Genomic DNA, 13,176 nt, shown 5'->3' on the forward strand with positions numbered 1-13,176 from the left:
TTAGAATGCATTTACTACTAGACAATAAAATTATTAAAAACAGCCAAATAGATTTTAAATGCCAAATATCCAAGCCTGCATAATTAATAGTTTTGGACCGATTATGAAGAAATAATCTCAAAGAGACACTTGATATATCTCATAACAAAATGCACTTTGCAAATTGAACAAAAATTAAAAATTTTCAGTAATTTTTAACAAAGTTATATATGATGCAGCAGATGAAAAGTGAGAACATCACAGGTGAGGTCAATTTTGAGTTCAGTATTTCTGCTTTGAAGGCATTTTGCAAGCTTGACAATGACACCTCATTTGTTAAAATTGATCAAGGCATTCATAAATTTTATAAGTGGAAAAGTGTCCCAAATTCGTACTATTTTCGTGTTTTGTTTTATGTCTTTTGCCACAAAGTCCTCCCTTTTCATGTATCACATATAACATGAAGATAAATTACAATCAATTTTCAAATTACAGTGGCAGCAAAAGTACTGGATGAACAGCATCCATGCCCTCAGCAGCAGCCGCTATTTATATATCTCCGCAGCATTGTTCACAGAATTGTATGTGAAGTTATCATTCAAGTTACTCTAATTGCTGAAGGTGACTGGATACTGCTATTGTTTTTTCAAATGCTGCCCTTTTCTGTATGTTGATTATGGTACTTCCAGTTTGGTAGGTTTTGCTGTGACAAGTGGGTGCATGGTTGAACTAGAGATGGACCAGTCACAATCAGATTCCAAAACACTGGAAAAAAAAAAGTAAACAAGTGATTAACTAAAAGGACATAATATTATACTCAGTAAACAATGTTTGTTGTATCTGACACAGAAAATTGACTTACTTGTCGTTGGGCAGGAAAAACCTCATGTATCATTGGCCCTGAACATGCTTAAAGTAAAACCTCCTTTATAACTGGTTGGCACAAACACATAGGTTTTTCCTGTCCAACGATGTTGTGTACGTTTCAGCAAACACTGTTACCTTTGTCAACACTTGATTTATTATTATATTATATTAAGACATATTTTGTGTTCAAAATTCCAGTCATGCGGTCACTTTGGATGAGAGAACCCACTAATTATTTAGAGAATAAACCAACAGTTCTTTGACTGACGTCCTTTAAATGAAAGACGTTTAGTTAGAGTGTCAAAATTCTGATTACTTTGCCTTTGATAAAGATCCAAAGCTCGGGCCATTAACCACATTTGTACAAAAACTAGTTAAAATATCAGTCAAAGTTGATCTTCCGGTTTTGAATTGTCAACATTTCACACTTGGTTTAAAGGGAGGGGGTTGGCCTCCAAACAAAAGGAATTTTGTTTATAGGACATCATTGAACTTTCGGTTTGTTCCCTTATGTGGAAATCTTTTAAAAGGAAACTTACTTCTGTATGCAAGTATCAACATGGAGGCAAACCCAACTTCCTCGGATCATGAAAATACTATAACAAAGAAAATACAGACAATTAATTTACTGGTCACAAAGTTGTTCTTTCTTAGCAGACTTTAGTGTGATATAAGGGAGATTAGCAATTTTGTCAATTTCACTGAAATTGCCTCAGCTTTTTCAAAAGTATGCAGATGATGTAGTGATCGGTAAAAATTTAGTAAGATTTGCAGTTATTGAATTTAACTCAATTGAACTCAATAGCACCATTTTATCAATCACAATTTCATGCAATTTCTAAATATTTACCGCAATTTCCAGTGATTTATCAAAATTGAGCAAGATTTGTTCAGCTACCACTACCAGTCAGCATAATTTTATGCAAGTTAAAGCTATTTTCACTAAACTGCAACTAACAATAATTTGTTTGATTATGAGTGATTTACCATTTTCCCCTTATGACATACAGCTACAATTTTGGTTGTTTTAAGGTCCACATATTGGTGAACTTCTTAAAATGTGCCCAAAAAGGATCTAATTTGGAAGTCTGAAACATCACATAGGATTTGATTTTTTAATGAAAATATTTCCAAAGTTTAACATTCCCAGTTGTATGAGCAGATTTGTTTTGGTTTTTTTTTAAAAAGGTCCAAAAAAATCCTGGCTACAGGAAGAATTGTCCCAAAGTGGACAATGCAATATTGCATCCATTTTCTGTTAACTGTACTTACATGGTTCAGGGACCCAAATTTCATTCATTGAAATAGGAAGACATCTACTAACGTCTAAACCATCATCAAATCCAGGCATCAATATCTGCAAAATGCAACAATCAAATTTAAAAATATTAATACATTTTCTAAATCATGTCAGCATCTCACCAAGCACAAAATACAAAATGTGTCAACACACAGAACATTTTCTCCGTGTTACAAAATTTAAAATCCGTGTTACAAATTGTGACTATTTCCGTGATTTTCAGTTTTCCACTATAGAGCACTGAAAAGTTAAAACAAACATGTTTTAAAAGCGTAATTTGTCTTACCTTTTCTGTAGTATGGCCAGAATCTTGCATCATAATGCTTAGAATTAATGCTAGAATTGATTGTTTAATGGTTGATTACTGGTAAAAAATCACCTTTTGCAAATCAACACAAAAGTTAAGACATTTTACAGTTTTCACTATCTTGTGGCATTTTCACATTTCCGTGAGCAAATACCGAATTCCGTGAATTTGTCCGTTTTTCCGTATCACGGAGAAATCGTGGCTTTACATTTTACCTTGATCACATAACCCTCTGCAAGAACAAAGACATACACAACATGCATACATACAAACAGTGCACATCACAATAGGTAAAAGAATATTTTCCTATGATTCCGTTAAGTTTTATGGGTAAAATTATCAGAGAGTGATAATAAGAAATCCTTGTTAAGACGTCGGGGTAAATTCTTGGCATGAAATTTGAAGTTTCAGTGCTGTGAAACAAGACACTGAACTCCATATCATAGGTGATGCTTACCTGGTAATCATTCTGTAAATTCCGATGATGCCTATCGTGGTAAACATAAAGGCTCATCCTGAAGTATCACGGTGGCCAATCCAACTACTTTTCTTGAATGGTCCTGGTTAGTGGTCTTTGCTGTACAGCTCATCACTGTTTGTTACTCATCGATGATACATAGGCAGTTGGTAAATAAGCTTCACCGATTTAGCAAATGCATGACCTGAGAGAATAAAATCACTTACAAAAAAAAAAAAAGGTGTCAGTAAAAAAAAAGCAATGAAAACAGGAACAGAATGCTCCAATCACCAAGCATTGGGCCCACTTTCTGAAGACAAACAAAAGACAATCCAGGCAAGCACAACATATAGACAACACCCATACTGCTCACCGTGTTTGCACTAAATGCTTCTCATGAGTAGGTTCTATGTACTGATGCAGAAATGCAGGCTGGTATCTCTAACCTAACCCCAACCCTGGCCCTAATCCTAGTTCTAACCCTCCCCTACCTCTAACCCTAGCCCTAACCCCACATCTAACCCTATACCCTGGCCCTGACCCTATCTCTAACTCTAGCCTAACCAGATACCAGACACTGAACTCCCGATCAATATATAGATTTACTCACTTAAGTATTTCTTACAAGCATGATGAACAGCAAGGATGTTATCTACACATTTTGCAGGCTGAAAGGCTCAGGAAGTCGACATAGAGTGGGCTTCATACTCAGCAATTCAAGTAAAATGCTCCTGCTATTCTCCTTCACTTCCTCATCCTCTTTCACTTCCTCATCCTCATCCACTCCTCATCTTCCTCCACCACTCCTCATCCTTCTCCTCAGGGACAACACAAACACATACAAAAACATACAGAAAGCAAAATACTGACCATTTATTGCCTCCTCTTCTTTCGCAACTCCAATTCCCGTCTCCACAAAGCCATCTGAAACAAACAAAAATAGAATAGAAATGTTAGTACATAAAATACTACAGCTATGCGCACCCTCTCCCCCCTGCCCCTTCCCTATACCTTGCACTTGAACACAACATGAACAAAACAAGATAGACACAAACACAAAACATGCATAAAAACAAGACATAAAACATGAAACAAAAAACATTAACATAAACAGACATATAGACAGACAAAGACTGGCACGATCTCGGGAGCCACTCCGAGACGTGGAAGTCGGGAGGAGGGAAGCCAGCTCGATCTCGGGGAGCCACCCTGAGACGAGGAAGCCGGCAAGATCTTGAGGAGCCACCCTGGGATGGGGAGACACCCCAAGATGGGGTAAGGGGCACCGGTCGCCGACAGTACTGTCTTGGTGATATACAATAGCATTTGTACTGTACAATTGGTTACAATTATACAGTACAATTGGTCGGACAGGAATACATACATAAACACAGGACATAAAACATGAAACAAAAAACATTAAACAGACATATAGACAGACAAAGACCACAAAGTGCACAAACAAGACAAGAAAGACAAACATACAGATAGACAGTACAGACAAACACATAAGAAAAAGAAGACAGACAGACAAAGACAATAGACAGACAAAGACTGGCACGATCTCGGGAGCCACTCCGAGACGTGGAAGTCGGGAGGAGGGAAGCCAGCTCGATCTCGGGGAGCCACCCTGAGACGAGAAAGCCGGCTAGATCTTTTGGAGCCACCCTGGGATGGGGAGACACCCCAAGATGGGGTAAGGGGCACCGGTCGCCGACAGTACTGTCTTGGTGATATACAATAGCATTTGTACTGTACAATTGGTTGCAATTGTATATAAAGTACAATCGGTCGGACAGGAATTTATTTCTGCAAGAGCGGCCAGAGACATACAAGACACATAGAATCAGGACGGAAGGAGGAAAGACATGACAATGAAACAGAACAAACATGAGCACATAATTAAAAGCTTATTCAAGAATTTCAATTTCTAGATTTTGACTGCAAAACAGCAAATCAATTACTTACCAAACGCTAGTAAAATTTGCTTAAATTTAAAAGCCACTTTCTGTGCCATTTATGTTTTTACATACTAGTACTTGGAACCCTTCACCATTGTCCCCAAGTGGTCACCACCTATCATATAGTACCATTCACCATTGTCATCTATTCCATAACTGATATATTCATCTGCATGCATTGATCGTCTGAAATGTTAAGGGTCAAATTGAAAGGATTAATTTTGAACAACAAAAAATACTGTAAGATCAATTTAAGTCGAAATAACTTTGTCCAAACCGAGCACCTTATAATTTTGCAATTTTGCCATTCTAAAATACCACATAATACCACATGTTTCCTTCCCTTTATTAATGACTTTGCTTTGACATATCTCTGACACCAGTGGGTAAATGCTTCAACTTTCAATCAGAATTTTTTAATCTTACCCCCCGGAAGGTCAGGTCTAGTTACACCACTGTCTGACACACATTTACCAACTTTCTAACTTAATATAAAATTAATCACAAAATAGAATCATTTTTCAACCTCTTACTCCAATAGTAAATGAATTCCCATAACAATTGTGCAAATTATGTTAAATTCGCTGCATTTAGCTTAGATTCTTGAGATTTTAAGATATTTGAAAAAATAAAACACTGGTCAAATTCATCAAAGAAAAGCGTTAGCACAACCTTAGACCCAACGTGATTTATACTTTTCAAATTCCAAAGTTCAATAATTATTTAAAACCCCATTTCTTTTCAATTTTGCCTCATTAGGCAGTTACTTGGGTCCACCAAACATGCCAAAAGGGTTCGCGACCTTTTTACAAATCGAGTGAGACAGTCCATTCTCAACTTAGGGCATAGACCCTATCGAATATGTTCACCAATCAAAATAGTAGATCTCATCTACTATTTCCATGACCAATCTGTCCTGTCATATCAATTGTTATACCGTTCCGGTTATTGGATAGGGTCTGTCTATAGGTGATCCACCGGTTTTTGTTGCACGAAATTAGGTGATCCGAGCATTATTTTTGTCCTAAACGATGACATTAAAATTATGGATTTCGTTCTTATTTCAACTGGTTTCATCGATACAATGTAAATTGCTATTTGGACCAATCGGAGGCGCACAGCAACAACGAGACTTATCGATTTTAAGCCCTAGGTAATTCCTTGCAAAATGTAGATTTACTTCGATTAAAATTTGTATGATATTTTTTATTTCAATTGAAGTGTTTAAGAATGAGAATAAAGGTATTATTTTTAACCACTGTCGTGCATCTATCGTCTCATATAACACGGGCGACATCATTATTTTTGGCGTAAAACAACTCGGCTTCGCCTCGTTGTTTTACTTAAAATAATGATGTCGCCCGTGTTATATGAGACGATAGATGCACTCCAGAGGCTAAAAAACAATACCTTTATTCTCTAAAAATGTAACGTCATAGGTATATGTTTGGCACCACAGGGAACAAAATTGAAAAATGCTCGATTTTGTTGAAAATGGTCCCAAATTATTGGTCTTTTTATGATAACTCAGTAAAATAATACTTTGTGCTATGTAGGTTGTTTCATCAAAATCGATGATATCCATTGAGTGGCACATGCATTGAGTTCTATTCCCGGGTTCTATTGAATAAATTTGACCTTGACACATTGTTATGTTACCTAGATAAGCACCCAGGATAGTTTTCTGGTTTCTTGCAACAAGATAAATAATTTTGAGACCAGTTTCATCAAAATCAGAGCAAATTTAATTTCTTCCCCCAGTTGCACTTTTTTACATGGGCTTTTTATGCATGACTTTTGGTATCAGACCTCTTTTACTGGAAGAAAATTAATCAAAAAGGAATGTTTCTCTATTTTTTTTTGTTTTTTATTAAATTAACTTAAGATGTTCATGAATTAATTTTTACACATTTCAAACATTGATCAGTGAGTAATCATATAGCCATTTATGAAATTTTACTCAAAAGTTGCACTTTTCTAAATTGGCTTTTGTATGCACTAAAATGCATAAATCTAACAAGTTTTTTATTTTAAATAAACGTAAAGGGCAGGTCTATAGCAAAAACACCCATCATATCATTGGCAAGCTAATATTATGAGGACAATGAAAATGACTCCTTTTTCGAGTAATTAAGACGTTTAAAATTGATATTCCGCAAAAACCAACTTAAGCGGTGAGTTCCTTCGAACGAGACAGATTTGGCCTAGAAAACCGGTGACGTCATGAAATGAGATGTGCCCGCTGTGAGAAAAGGGACTATAAACGCTCTCAATGGACAGAACGTATACTGTTGCTGTTCACAGAAAAAAATTCCAAATTAAGTATTACAAATTTCATGGTTTTTTAACATATGGATAAAATCAGCCGCTTCTTTTTTATATATTAGACAATTGTGATATTACAATTCATATGTATATCAATATCATGAGAAATATTAGGCCTAAAAAATAAATACATAATTTGAGCTTAGAATTTCATCTGAGACTAGCATATAAACCGTGTTAGTCCACAAACTCATGTATCTGATTTCCCTGTATATTGCAATGCTATAGTTTCAGTTGGATGAAATATTACAAAGCAAACGCATAGTAACAATTACTGTGTGGGCTTTGTTCCGGAAAAAGAACAATAGCGTGCATATTGTTATGCAGCATTGTCATGGTAAGTGATAGTACAACTCATTGTTGCTAATGTCAAACTTGTCAAAGTGATTGTGATTGTATGATGAGAGCACGATAAAGTGTCCGCTTCATTTACCTACGTCATCAGTCAAACGGGGAGAACATGTACGCTTCAAACGGGGGAAGAATACGTACGAGGCTGAACTTTACCATGTTTACCCACACAATTTCTCCTTTTTCAGGAGAAATACGCACAAAAAAATTGCAACAAGTGTCAACTTGTAATGTAATAATTATTCTCTTCGAAGAGAGATAAACCTTGTTTTTGCTATAGACCTGCCCTTTAAGGAAGGAACAATTGTAACTTCAATGATAAATCTTGTGTTCACTGATTAATTTAACCAATGGACCAACAAATCCCTGGTTGAATATTTTATGCTGGATCCCTATACACTTGTTTCATTGGTCATTCCTTTCATTATTGAAAGACATTAATAAGCTGCAGCATTCATTGTAATTTATTCACTGAACCGTCAACATTGTTTTTTAATGTGTGACACTTAAATCAGGAAAAGCTTAAATTTAAATTAATTAAATTATGCTTCTTTCTGATTACATTACTCACTTGAAGGGAAAAAATTATCAAACACAAATTGAAGCATAAAAGCCAATGTAGAAAAATGCAACTTTTTTTGGTCGAAAATTTCATAAATGGCTGCACTGATTTGCAATGATGATAAAATATAGCACCAAAACCCCGTTCACTTGATGCATAACTAATCAGTCTATGTTCCAAACTTTAAAACAAGAGAATTTATCAAGCCGTTTTTGGATTATACTAAAATGTCTTAGGGAGGGGGCGGGACTTTTTGGAACCGTTTATGTTAGTATACTTTTTCTGAATCCTTATTACCAGAGGATCGATGATCACGATGGTGGAGTTTTGAACAGCTCTGAGTAATTTTGAACTTGACCCTCTGTGCAAAGTTCGATGACCTTTTCTCTACTAAAATGAGGGTACTGTTAAAATGCGTCCATAGCCTGGATTAAATTAGCACTATAAATACTATTCATCTGCCAAATATGACAACTTTAACATGATTTGCATGATTGTAGTGCATGTAAACTGAAATCAATTGCACTATCTTGTCGTTACAATGCTTACCTGGTAAACATTCTTTAAAATTTGGTGGAAGATGCCTATCATGGTAACCATAGTAACATTGCCATCCCATGCTTGCTTCACCAATAACCTGCAAGATGGAAAATGTGTAATTGTTATAGGTTTATAGTGATAGATTGTAAGGAGGGTCAAACAAAATACGCATCAAAATATAAGTTTTTAAACATTCTGTATTTATTCCATAAACCACTCAGGTCGCTTTATAACATCATTTTGGGTGGGCGCTTTGTTTACATAATTGCAAATATAAATAATGTCCCAAAATAATGATTTTAATTGTATAGATGGTTCCATGTTTGGTATGTAGTTAGCTCCTGCACACACCACTCTTCGCCATACACACATTCTCCCAGCCACATTTCCCTCACATAATATGAAATTTTTAAAAATAAGGAAATTTATTTCGGCAGAGGCGCGGGCGGGGCTCGAACCCACGCTGCACTGAGCCGCGATCATGTAGTCCTATACAGTATCGACATATCACCAGCGCCTTAGACCGCTCGCCCACCGGGGACTTGTTGGTATCATCGTGTAAATTTAAACATATAATCGGAACTTCATTACTTCAACATACCACGTGACAAGCAAAGACAGAAAACATAGGCCCTATCATATTTTGGAATTTTATTTGTTTAAAAACATTAATGTGTATTAATAGCGCTCAATTGTTGATAATTGCGTGTTCTATATACAAAAATCCGAAAATAAATGAGCCTATACATGCACAATAGTTTTTTTATACATTATACCGATTTTGACTAGCACGTGGCTACTCGCCGTATGTCGGTCAGCGTGGCCTACCCTTTTTCTTGTAGCTTCTTGTATACATGTCGATGTTTTTATCATTTATACAAGAAATCCACATTATACCCCTAATTTTATTTCAGGAAATAAAAGATTAGATTACCATAAAAACGAAACAGTAATCTTTGGCGGGGTCTGATGTAATTTTTACATGTAATTTTCAACGTTTTTTCTATCGCCATTCTCGCTCAATTAAAAAATTATTTTGGCGTATATAAAATTGAAATAAAATTATCTGCCTCATAAACGACATCAAATGTGCCACAATTGGGTATCACGAATCGTTATATATGATGTGCAGTTAATATCTATATTTTCTTTTATTCAGAGGATGCTTCAGTTTTGACAGGAAAAATATTTTCTTGAAAACCCTGTCACTCGGTTATTTCAAAAGGTAACCACGCTTCCCAAGAATGTGCAATAAATTATAAATTTTCTTATTTTAACAGCATTCTAGAAACTCTTGGCGTTTGGCGAATAGAGGAATAGTTCCTGCACATAATAATGGGGGATGTAGTGAAGTCGCTTGTTGGGCGATTCGGCAAAGCAAATTTGTTTGCTTGCCCTCCAACGACCGACCCAAAATTGGCCAAAATTAGGGTCGGGCATTTAAAAAAAAATTTAGTTTTTAGTTTATAATTTTAATGTTTTTTTATTACGTTTCCGGTGTCTAAATTTCATTTCAAAGCTAAATTTGGCAACAACATTTTTCTTAAGAAAATCATTACTAAAAACTCATAATATTTATAACTATCCATTCATGCATAATCTTTAAATAAACTTGGCGTCTTATGCCTGTAAGTTTAAGGGATCTGGAATGAGCGTTTCGACAGTATTTTTTGTGGGACATGAGAGCACATCAGACGTATCGAATTGCATTCTGAATACGAAGAATGTCTTTCTGATATCAAATAATTTTCATTTTATTAAAATTTGATATTTTTCACATTTTTGGTATATAACAGTCCTCGAAGTAAATTTTATAAATCTAATGATATATTCTTTTGAAAATTTTGACCTTTCATATTGAATATATGGATTTTTTTCCCAAAAAGACCTAATTTGTTTTGGTGTTTTGGGAAAAAAATCCATATCTTCAATACGAAAGGTCAAAATTTTCAATTGATCGTCGGCTTTTCATCCCGCCTACATGCACTTTAAGCATAAATCATCAGATTTGTAAAGTTTACTTCGAGTACTGTTAAATATCAAAAATATCAATTTTTAATCATTTGCCATAAAATGTGTATTACATTATGTGAATTTCAAAAATGAAAATTATTTGATATCAGAAGGACATTCTTCGTATTCAGAATGCAATTCGATATGTCTGATGTGCTCTCATGTCCCATAATAAATACTGTCCAAACGTTCATACCCCACCCTTAAGAAATAAAAATAAAAATGAATTTCCGACTGACCGACCGACCCCAAAAATCCCACTGGAGGGCAAGCAAAGACTGAATTCTGACCATCACTTGGCTTGTTGGATTGTATATTGGTTCCTTCCTCACCATGAGAAGGACAGTGGAAATCGTAATGACTGACGGAGGTGAATGTCAACATTCCAGGACAACACCAAAGAAGAACAAAGATATTTTACAGCTTTTTAGAGAGCAGACTAGGGAACTGACACACAAGCAAAATTCAAAGTTACACTAGACAAGGCAATTTTAACACTACATAATTATATATCTCTCAGTGGTTCATATTTTTTGAATGATTTACCACAGTAGTATAGTACCTGATCAAAATATCCTTATCTACCATGTAAGTGCCCTAACAATTACCAATTTCCGAATCCTAGATTTAAAAAATTGCAGCGAAGTTGTATCAACAATTATACAATAACATTTTTTTATGTTATAGGCCCTATTATTTGATCATAAGCTTACCGTTTTATACAAGCAGTTTATCCGGGCTAATTGTATCATCACCTCTCGTGTCTCTCCGACACGTCCAGTTGTATACGCATTCAGATGGCCTTTAAAAATTCGCGCGAATTTTTAAAGTCCATTCAGTTGATTGCTGGCGTCATGAAGGACATTCCATTCAATCACAGAGGGGGTTCAAATTCACAGCTAGATCCGATGACATACTGCGCATGCCAACATTTAGTGTAAACATATGCAACGCCACCACTAAATTTACACAAATTATTGATGTCTCTGATTATTTTTTATGTAGACCTACCTCTTTAAAAATAACTCCAACCGGTTGAGATGAGAAAAATATTATTACGCCAAAACTGTTCCCTCACGTGATAAAAGTCACACTTTGCTTAAAGGGCTTGTGTATCAATCCGCAAAAGAAACAACATAATTTTTTCAGTTTAGCCTTGTCCAATGTCCAAGGCCTTTAAGAGCTTTTAAGGCCTAAAAAATTGTTTTGATTGGCGTAACACGACCGACCCTAAAAATAGGCCCGAGCCTAGACTCTTTTCTTATTTATTTTTTTTGTTGTAAAAAAACAAACAAATTTAAAATAAAATAAAAACCAAATTAAAAAAAAATAAAATAAAAAAGTTCCAAGGCCTTTATCATACGCAATTTACCGTGGGTGTAAAAAAATAATTAAAAAAATTGCCGACCGACCTACCCTAATTTTTTTAGGCCTAAGTTCACTGCGTTGTACTGGAAATGTGTACAGTTAACATGCAAAGTGCAGATATCAAGGGGGTGGGGGCTGGATAGTTTAAAAAAATTGTCTGACATCTGCCAGCATAAAAAAATAAAAATTGCTCCACCTCAGACAAAAAAAAAAAACCAATTTGCTCCACCTCAGACACACAAACAAAAACAAATTGCCCCACCTCGGACAAAAAAATCCATAATGTAAACTATTGGAAAGGAGAATTTCTGTCAAAAACTTATTTTACATCATCTCCCGACACACCCCAATTAGCCCGTGCGGTTTATGCAGATCCCTTCCAGATCAGTCTTGGGATTTTGCGAAAAAATATTCCATACTAAATGTCAAGTTTGCATAGTAAGAACAAATGTGTGTTTTCTCTGAGAATTGTGCCATTGAATTTGAAACTTCTCTTTTCACCTTCTTTACTTGTGAAATTTAGACAAAAATCATTATCTTATTCTGTTGTGATATAGTTGATGATCAGTGGCGTAGATTTCTTTTTGACATGGGGGGGGGGGGGGTTGCCGGATGGGGTTGGAAAACAATTATTGAAGTATACACCAATCCGAGATGCGTTTACTGTATTTGGCCCTCTATTGACGGCAACACAGATGTACCAGAGCGGGAGATTTAATTCGTAATTCAATACTCATGATTGTGTATTGAATATCACTGCTGTGTATAATTCCCGGGTACAATTATGTATAGCACACAATAAATAATGGATGGAACCCCCGACCTCGGGACACCGCAGTTTTACATCTGGGACACCGCAGTAATGGCGAAATCGGATAGGTGTATAGTGAATCCAGCATCTTTTGGCGACAGATTAAGTTTATGATACAAATGCGCGCGAAGCACGCGAAAAACAGGGACGTAGCAAAAGCATCGTGGGCCCATGGACAAGCAGCAGCAAGGGCCCTCTTAACCAGGGAGTGATTTACCCTTTGGGGGCCCAGGGCCAAGCCAAAATTTGCAGGCCATAGAGGAGGACTAACATATTTTGTTCCGATGTTGCTAGGACATTTGCGTGCCCTATTTTTGGCTAAAAAACATGCTGTT

General features: G+C 35.8%; 2 long non-coding RNA genes across 2 annotated transcripts; both read right to left on the reverse strand.

Annotated features, from left to right (window-relative positions):
• Window positions 1-212: 212 nt before the first annotated feature.
• On the reverse strand, window positions 213-2,165 carry LOC140160321 (uncharacterized). The gene is made up of 3 exons (XR_011859948.1): window positions 2,119-2,165; window positions 1,386-1,442; window positions 213-744 (listed from the first exon to the last, which is right to left on the reverse strand). It is a non-coding gene; the product is annotated as an uncharacterized lncRNA (long non-coding RNA).
• Window positions 2,166-3,445: 1,280 nt separating this feature from the next.
• On the reverse strand, window positions 3,446-11,498 carry LOC140160322 (uncharacterized). Its single transcript, XR_011859949.1, has 4 exons — window positions 11,376-11,498; window positions 8,659-8,746; window positions 4,879-5,057; window positions 3,446-3,834 (listed from the first exon to the last, which is right to left on the reverse strand). It is a non-coding gene; the product is annotated as an uncharacterized lncRNA (long non-coding RNA).
• Window positions 11,499-13,176: the final 1,678 nt, after the last annotated feature.

This window comes from Amphiura filiformis, chromosome 9 (assembly GCF_039555335.1).
Source record: "Amphiura filiformis chromosome 9, Afil_fr2py, whole genome shotgun sequence".
NCBI classification, from domain to species: domain Eukaryota; kingdom Metazoa; phylum Echinodermata; class Ophiuroidea; order Amphilepidida; family Amphiuridae; genus Amphiura; species Amphiura filiformis.